The 8,746-nt window shown below is 42.8% G+C and overlaps 1 protein-coding gene across 6 annotated transcripts in view; it reads left to right on the top strand.

Annotated features, from left to right (window-relative positions):
* The window catches only part of nhsa (Nance-Horan syndrome a (congenital cataracts and dental anomalies)), a 77,837-nt gene that overhangs the window by 45,222 nt on the left and 23,869 nt on the right, over positions 1–8,746 (top strand). The window contains exon 1 of one of the 6 annotated variants that reach the window (XM_015027132.1): positions 3,523–3,541. The exons of the other annotated variants lie outside the window; for them this stretch is intronic. The gene's annotated coding sequence lies outside the window, so the exon portion shown is untranslated. Of the gene's footprint in view, positions 1–3,522; positions 3,542–8,746 lie in introns of those variants that run through there. 6 annotated transcript variants of the gene reach the window in all.

Below are 8,746 nucleotides of genomic sequence, written 5' to 3'. Positions count from 1 at the left end.
AGTTTTGGTTTAGAGATGTTCTAGTGTGATCCAGATGCAAAAAATTGTGAAAATCTACCTTTATTGAAGTTTCACAAATCGGACAAAAGCAGAATAATAAAGTCCATGTTTGAATTGTCTAGGGTGTTGAAGTTTTGGAACTGGAGCAATTCTAGTGTGATCCAGAGGGAAAAAAGTGGTGAAATCAACATTTATTGAAGTTTCACAAATCAGAAAAAACTTACACAAATCCCAAACACGGTTTTAAATATTCTGCTATTAGAGCAGAGTAATCCTGTCCAAGTTTGAAGTGTCCAGGTGTTGTAGTTTTTTTTAACTAGAGTAGATTAAAGCTGCGTAAGGTAGTAAAAAATTAGGTGGAATTGCCCTTTAGCCATTTCCCGAATCGGAAGCTGGAATTGGAAACCAAGTTCAGCTTCGTGTCTGAAACACAGCAAAAACACAGCATCTTGCTACATCGGGTTTTTTTTTTGTTTGTTTGTTTTTTATGCTGCTCCTTCGTCTTCTCTCTCCTCCTCATCGCTGGTCTCAAACTTTTGTTTAAATTCAACGTAAATCATAAACGTCTTATAGCCCTCCGACAAAATAGCGCCGCTTATTACTGCGCAATAAACCTCCACCGCACACTCCCGTGAACATTACACAGGCGGCGTAGGGTTTTTACGAGGGAAATGTTTCTGAGGACGTCAGACAATTAAACGCGTTGAACGCCTCCCGTTCTTTTCCCTCCTCGTGGAGAAACAGAAATCCACTCTCTGTCATCAAGCCCACTCCCCAATATGCCCCTCTCTACAATATGCCCCTCTCTACGATATGCCCCACTCCACAATATGCCCCTCTCTACAATATGCCCCTCTCCACAATATGCCCCTCTCCAGAGGGTTCAGAATGGAAAGTATTTCAAAGCGACCGCAGCCTGCTGTCAGACTTTGTAGCCGTAATATGGAGCAGCTGAGAAAGCGGGCCCCGTTCACACGGCGCCCCTCATCCACAGCTGGGAGCAGCGCTGACCTCTCTTCAGGAGAGGTTTGGAACAGCACTGGGCTCCCAGAACCCAATCAGGTTCTGTGTGTGTTTGTGTGTGTTTTAAATATCGATGACATTAGATATTTTATAGTCCAGGGCTCTTCAAACCAAAGAGCCGTTCTGGCCCTTGGTGCGCTAACTAAAACACATTTTAACTAAAACACAATTTCGTGAAAGTACAACTTAAAAACTGTTCAGTGAATATCTGCCATAGGACACTTTTAAACAGCCCCCATTTTATTTTAAAGCATTTTGTTCGATGGGATGTTGTTTGTGGGAAATAATTTAGAGAAACGGCAAGAAAAGAAACGGTTTCCACATAACAGTGAGAAGAAAATAATAATTACTGACTAATTACTGTCTCGGGCCAGACTTTATAAAAGGCTCAAAAGTGGCAGTAGCCCAGGGCCTCAAGTTTTTGGGGACCACAAAACTTTTTTTATTTATTTTTTCATAAAAGCATATTTTACAAAAATTGCAAAACACACCATATTTTATATCATTAATATTTATATCAAGTTATGTCAAAACTTGATATAAGTTATGATATATAACTTATTGATATAAATCATCATTAAGTTATTGATATGACGTCTACCCATGTCAATAATAATTCATTCATATGGGTCAATAAGTTTAAGTTTAGTACAAATTTATTGACCCATATCAAGTGAGGTGTTTTAAAACCTCAAGGGGAAAAACTTGTTAAAATCTGCATCTGTTATATCTACTTGAGAAATTTGTTGGTTCTTGAGCCTCAGCCGGTTGGCTCAAAAGGTCCACCTTTGACCTTTTCCACAGACTGGAAGCTTTGAGCTTCATGTCGGTAGTAATGGTGGACCAAAATGTGCTCAGCTCTCTCTCTCTGCGAGCTGCTTGTTGGAAGGTTGTGTTGATAGACTGAATATTTATAGCTTAACATCTGTCTCACTGTTTGACATCAGCAGAGCGTTCTGTTTAAGGTGAGGTCATGGTAGTTTTCCCTCATTCTTAATGGAAACTGTGATATCTGATGGGTTTCCCCCCACCCCCGCCCACACACACATACATTTCCTCACTTCCACTCCTCCTCCTCCTCTTTTACCTCCCGGCACACGGGCAGACAGGCAAATTGGAGGTCCCGGCACTTGCCCAAAAAAAACCCGAGTTTAAAGCAGCGTCTCCCAGGGCGCTCGTGGGATCTTGCTGCGCCGCCAGACGACTTTTCGTGTGTGGGCTTGCAGCGCTGCCAGCGGCAGCCATGCTGACCTCCAGTCAGGAAACTCAAGCAGGCCTCCTTTTGTGCGAGAACAATTCTACACACCTGCGTGTTTTTTTTTTTTTGTTTTTTTTTTCCTGCTGTGGTAATGTCACGCCCTCATTTCGAAGAATCAGTCGACTGAAACGGCTCTAATTTTTTTGGCCACGCTGAATAAAATCAGCTGTGGAGGGAGGCGGGGCCCTTCTCTCTGCCTCTCAGACGCGTAAATGACCGGCTGCTTTCTGAGCTCTTCAGGAAGTCAGCTGGTGAGTTGATTACAGCTGTGCAGTGAGACCTGCGGGCTGCTGAGGGGCAACATCAGGCCAGGTGAAACAAAAAAAATAAAAAATACAGCCTACGTTTGAAAAGGTTGAGTAGAAAAAGAGAGAGATGTTGGCAGACTTTTACGCTCTGCTTTTCTCCTGCTCTTTTACAGCCCTGTCTGTGTTTTATTATCTGAAATCATTTTCCCCCTCAGCTGATACAAGAACAGTAAAGTTACACTTGGCAGCGGCAGACGCCTCCAGTAGAGATGTGTAAAAAAGCCTTCAGATAAAATAACCTTTTATGGCAGTGACATATTTTAGTGTGGGGAAATTCACATGGAGAAATGATGTTTTGTTTTTCTTTTCTTCTTTTTTTTTTTTTTTACAAAATAATCCGTGTTTATTACCAGATCTCAAAAGTCCCAATAAATCAGAAGTATCTGATTTATATACGCAGCTGCGATAAAATATCAAGACTTTCTACACGCCTCTACCAGAGGAGCCAATAGACGTAGAGGAACGCGACATCAGCCCGTAAGGCGGTCCAGTCTCCACTGTCGTCGTTGCATCTAAAGTAGCTGCTTCGTGAAACAGGAGCTCTGGCTGAACGTGTTCGCACTCATCACTTCCACGATGAACATTTCAACATTTCACCAACTTCCCTCCCAAACAAAGCCGCTGTATTCGTTCCACTCAGGCTTTCCCGTCAGCAGATTACCCGGAGGCCCGACTCCTTCCAGAGTGTAAACAATCATGCAGCCCACCTGCTGCAGCCGCTCAGCATCATCATCAGCAGCAGCAGCAGCAGCAGCAGCGATCAGCTGGCCGGATGACGGCTCAGAGCGGATTAGCGAGCAGACGGGTATTATTGTGTGTTTACTGGCATCGGGACTCTGGTCTTTGTCTTTTCCTGATCAGACGTCAGAGTGGACTTTCTCCAGCAGCTCACTCTCACCAGGCAGGATGGGTCAGTTCACGCTGTGACATCAGATTGCAGCTTTTTATTGCGGTCAGTGTCTGTTGGGTGTTTTTCTGGGCTTGTTGTTTTATGTCGGCGTTCAGGTGAGTTGTTGACATTTGTTTTGCTAGTTTTTGAGCGACTTCAATCGTCATTCTGTAAAAATCCATCTGTCTGTTTTCTTAATGTTAAATTTACTCTCCTGTTAGGTTCAAAACCAGGCTGTAATTGTTCATTGTGCATGTAGATCAAATGTCGTCGTCCACGTGAAGGACGCCAGCGTCCTGCATCCTGTGCTGCCTCTTCAACCTCCTGGTTGCGGGTTAGTCGGTCGGCGGCTTGGATTAACACTCCTCCTCTCCTCCAGCAGCACACCGCGTTCAGATTAGCGGTCACCCGAGTCAGGCCCCGACCGGACCATCTGGGTGGGGAAGGCGACGTAGGGGGAGGTGTGTGTGTGCGTGTGTGTGAGCAGATGTTTCAGAGAGGTTGAAGGGTAATGCGGCTACAGAGCTGAGGGCGACATTTCTGGAAAAGGAAGGAGAATTTTTTTTTTTCTTTTTTCACTTCCTACACTGCAAAAATACAAAATCTTATCAAGTATTTTCGGTGTAGTTTCTGGTGTAAATAGCTTAGTGAACTTGAAATAAGACAAAACTAACTCACAAGCAACTTTTGAGCAAGAAATAGGGCCTTGTTTTAAGTCAGTGAGTCTTTAATATTGATGAAAAAATTCTAGCTATAAGTGCAAAAACACAAAATGTTACCAGGTATTTATGTTTTGTTTATAGTGGAAATATATCAGTGTCTTTGAAATAAGACTAAACTAACTTACAAGTAACTCTTAAGATAAATTCAGATATTTTTTCTAGATGATTGAAAAGTTACTTGTTAGAGTTTGTTTTAAGTCAGTAATTCATTAATACTGATAAAAAAGGTACTAGTTCCATTGGCACCAATAACATTGAAAACCAGTCTTATAATTTAAATCATCTGCCATTTGAACTAGTATTTTTGAATCAATATTAAAGAATTATTGACTTAAAACAGGCTCCTGTATTTGACTAAAAAGTTTCTTGTAAGTTAGTTTTGTCTTATTTCAAATGCACTAAGGTATTTGCGATAGAAACTAGTCACTAATTCTCGGTAAGGTTTTCTGTTTTTGCAGCGTGACACGGGGAGACCGTCATCCTGTTCTCGTGGCGTTTCTTTCTGATCTGTGCGTCAGGCGTCTGCGGCCACCTTCGCCCAGGCTGCTGGCAAATTGTAGGTGTGTGAGAGTGTAAGTGTAGGTGAAGAGGCAGTGGGGGGTGAGCCGGCTCCTGTCTGGGCCAGTACCGACTAAATTACAGGACGGATGCAGTCTGGAGCTGCGGGATCTCACCCCCCGTCGGCAGGTTATCAGGGGATAATCCTCCTTCTAGATGATCAAGAGGAGGAAAAGGAGAAAACTGAAGTTGATAGTGCTGTGGTTTCAGGAAGAAAATGTGAAAGAACTGGCAAAAGGAAGCTTTTTTCCCCTCCCCCTCATCATCCTAAAAAGGGCGATCGGTCAGAGTGAGTGAAAGCTTCAAGGAAGGGGGTCAATGAGCTGACAGGAGCTCGGTCTGTTGTCTTTGGGCTCATGTGGGACAACAGCTGAGCTGTAAATTACCTGTAAAGGTTTCCCCATATGGGCATCTGTCCTCGCAAGCATTCCTGTAAAAGTAAAAGGAAATGGATTAAAACTCCTGAAAGGTTGAAGTGAAGAGTCGGATCATCCCTCCTCCTCCTCTAATCTTTGTTCTTGCCGCTTTATGCTTCCTTATTTTCATTCTCTCGGTGTTTTATTCAGATCACCTGTGTCAAACTCCACCCACCACAGCTTTTTCTTTTTATGTGGCCGTCTAGACTCCAGAGGGACACGTAAATACAACATTCAAGATAACAGTTATGTGCTTAAATATGATTTTATCCATCAGATCAAGGACATTTTTTATACTACCAAAGCTGCATCAGTCAGATTCACGTGAAAATGATTTGCATTCTGCCCCGACCAGCCCTTTAAAAACATTTGTGATCCTGATACGACCCAAAATGCTGAAAATGAGTTTGAATCTTCTGATTTAGATGGTTAGGGTCGGTTAAGACCCTCAATCAAACCACTGCAGTAACTGTAAGTGACTTCAGGCTTGTAAATATATCCTATAATCACGTTTTTATAAAGTATCAGTAAACCTGCAGAGACACTAAGCAGAGGAGAGAGCAGCAGCTCCCGCTCTGCTGCCGTCCCTGTTGTTGTTATTGAATAGGTTGTTTGCATGGTGGAGAAGTGGAGGGTGTCACTGCAGGGCCAACAGTTCATTTCTCAGCAGGGTGGAGAAAGGATGGCTCATCTCCCCCCCTTTCCTCACACACACACACACACACACCACCTCTGACTCCGTATCTGTCTGCAGCTCTCATCTGAACGTCGTTACGCAGTCATCTGTTTGTCACTTTTGAAATATCTCTGCCGTTTGTTGGGGTTTGTGTTGCTCCACTCGTGTGACACATGATATGAAAAGCAAAACAGGAAACGGGGTGTTCCCCAGTGTTTTCATTCAAATCAAAACCAGAGCCAGATGGAAGCACTAACTCATTATTTACAATAAAGATGTGATATCTATCTAATGAAATTCATTATTGCAGTCATAGTTTTTACACTGCAGAAGTGTTAAGTGTCATAACGTCACTTTGTCGCATTGTAGCTATTGACCTCAACGCATTTTATTGGGATTTTAGTTGTCAAGCCAACACAAAGTAATGCATACTTGTTACATAGATTATTTTTCTTACAAAAACATTTCGGTTTTTGTAAGAAAAATATGAAACCCCTAAATAAATCCAGTGAAACAGATAATAGAAATTTATCAGACTAAATTATCTCATTTGTTATAATGTTATTCCCTTATCAAAAACATATCTGAAGTGTTGTCTTAACTCTTCCATGCATGTTTGAGAAATCCTTTGATCTCTATGGCAACTATTCAGCTGCCCCCACTCAGCTCCTTTAGACTAGCTGACAGCAATTAGCAAACACCTGGAGATGTAGCAGCTACTTCTCAGTTCAACGCTGATTAAAATGTTGTTAAAGGGTTAACAGAGGAGCCATGTTGTGATGACTTCCTGTAGGCGGAGTTTAAGTTTCAGAAAGAGCAGGAGTTTTTAAAGAGACAGAGGCCCAATTTCAAGGCATTAGATTATGAAGTCAAATGTCTTTTAAGTCATGTTTGATACATACAGCAATTTTTACAACAACTGAAGGTAACATAGTTTCTTTAATGTGTTATGAAATGGCTCCATGTGCCTGGAAAATACGTAATACTGCCCCTTTAATTTTGGGTGATTGCTGAACAGCCGACACTCACATTTGAAGCCGATCTTATCCACCGATCTCATCTTCCTCCATGAAGGTCTGAAAATCCAACTTAGTGACTTTGTCACTATATTTAGTGAGTTTTCAGGCAAAACAAATCGGAATCAGCAGGTTAGGCTTTTTAAAAATCAGTGGTCGGCCAGAAAACTGCAGTCTGTGCATGTGAAGAGGCCAGACCTGCATTCCTAAGAAAGTCTGTGGGAAAAACCCATGAAAATAAACTGAGGTTTGAGGTTGTGACATGATAAAATGCTTAAGGGGGATAAAAACCTTTGGAAGTGACTGTTGCTCAGATTAAAATACTGAAAACGAAACAGAAAAAATGCAAAGCCATGCTAGTTGCTAATTTATGTAACCACAAGCTGGAAGGATCTTCTAAAATATAAGTTTTATTAATATCTAAAGTAATAACATGTGAGTTAAACATATATATACTGTAAATCTTAGCTTAGATATGTTGATAAGTTGCCAAAGTTAAGTATCCTAGTAGCTTGTGGTGTAAATCAGCCATTTTCATTGAGCTCCGTCTGGACTGTTTACTCTCTGCTGCTGATGCTGAGCAGGAGACGCAACACAGAGCCTTCTCAGCCCAGCAGGGTCAACACACTGAGGCCTTTCCAGGTCAACCAGGGCCGGCTCATGGAAACCGTCAGCCTGTCTCTGATAAACTCAATACCTCTCCTGGCACTCATTTCCCTTTGTTTCTCCGTCTGAGATTTAGCAGCGCTGTTAGCAAATCACTCAGCGTACGCAGCAGTTGGGTCCACGGCCACAGGCTAAGGTTTAGCGGGTCGCCCTGACCTCTGCTGCTGAGCTATGTCTGTCTTGACTGAAAGAGACTAAAGTTAGCTCCTGGCTGTGCCACAAAGCAAACCAGGAGCGCGTTGAACCAGGGCTGGCCCTCATCGGACACAGGGGTCACACAGAACCAGCTTCAGCCGAGCCGGCAGGTCAGAGACGAGGCCAGGAAAATCCACCAGGTGGGAAAAGACGCAGAGATGTGTGGCTGAAGAAAGCAGGCTAAATGATTCACAGGATTTCTGTGATGAAATATTGATAAAAATAAAAATCCAATTCTCCACAAATAAAATCTTCAAAGACCAAAATTTTGATTAATCGATAAAAACAATTCATCGCCCAGACCTTTATAGAAAGTTTTTACACACTCACATCTCATTGCTCTGCTCATTTGNCATGNCACTGCCCCTCTGCTGACTCACCTCAGTATGCATTTCATAAAGAAACGGCTCCTGTCAAAGTGCTGCCTTTCACGCAGCACCTCCTTGGATCTGCTGTAACGTGAGCTCTGTAACTGGAGGTGGAGGTGGAGGTGGGGGTGGTGTTAGTGGTCACAGTGCAGGTACTGGTCAGTGTTTGCAGGATGAAAGTCTCGCTATCGGGTTGCGTTAAGACCAATTGTTTGGCCTGAGGCGGTGGATGCAGTTGCCTTAGTAAACAGACCATGTTTGCCCTGGACCTGAGTGGCCTGAGTTAGATCAGACATTACTTAATCTCCTGGAAAACCAAAACAATCATCTTTGTGTTCATGCGCCAAAGAATGTGGCGTCTCTTCTGTCAGAAGCTGGGCCAGGCAGTAGGAAGGGCTGACAGGGGCGGTAGCCCAGGGCTGCAATATTTGGGAGACGGCTCAAAGATTTTTATTTTATGTTACCTTTTATAATGAATGGGTGTTTAGCAAACATTGTACGGTATGTAAAATTCATAAGCTCAAATCATGTGAGTTGTATTATTTTAGGATTTCTATGTGTAACCCAGGGTGAAAAAACTGCTTAGTCCCGCCTTACTGCCCCATTGGTTAGAGTGACAGTCAGTCACACAGTGCATTCAACCAATTGACA

The sequence above is a fragment of the Poecilia latipinna genome, unplaced genomic scaffold (genome assembly GCF_001443285.1).
Source record: "Poecilia latipinna isolate Pla-1442-1.1 unplaced genomic scaffold, P_latipinna-1.0 Scaffold7, whole genome shotgun sequence".
In the NCBI taxonomy this organism is placed as follows: domain Eukaryota; kingdom Metazoa; phylum Chordata; class Actinopteri; order Cyprinodontiformes; family Poeciliidae; genus Poecilia; species Poecilia latipinna.
This window is presented reverse-complemented; position numbering and strand designations above follow the sequence as displayed.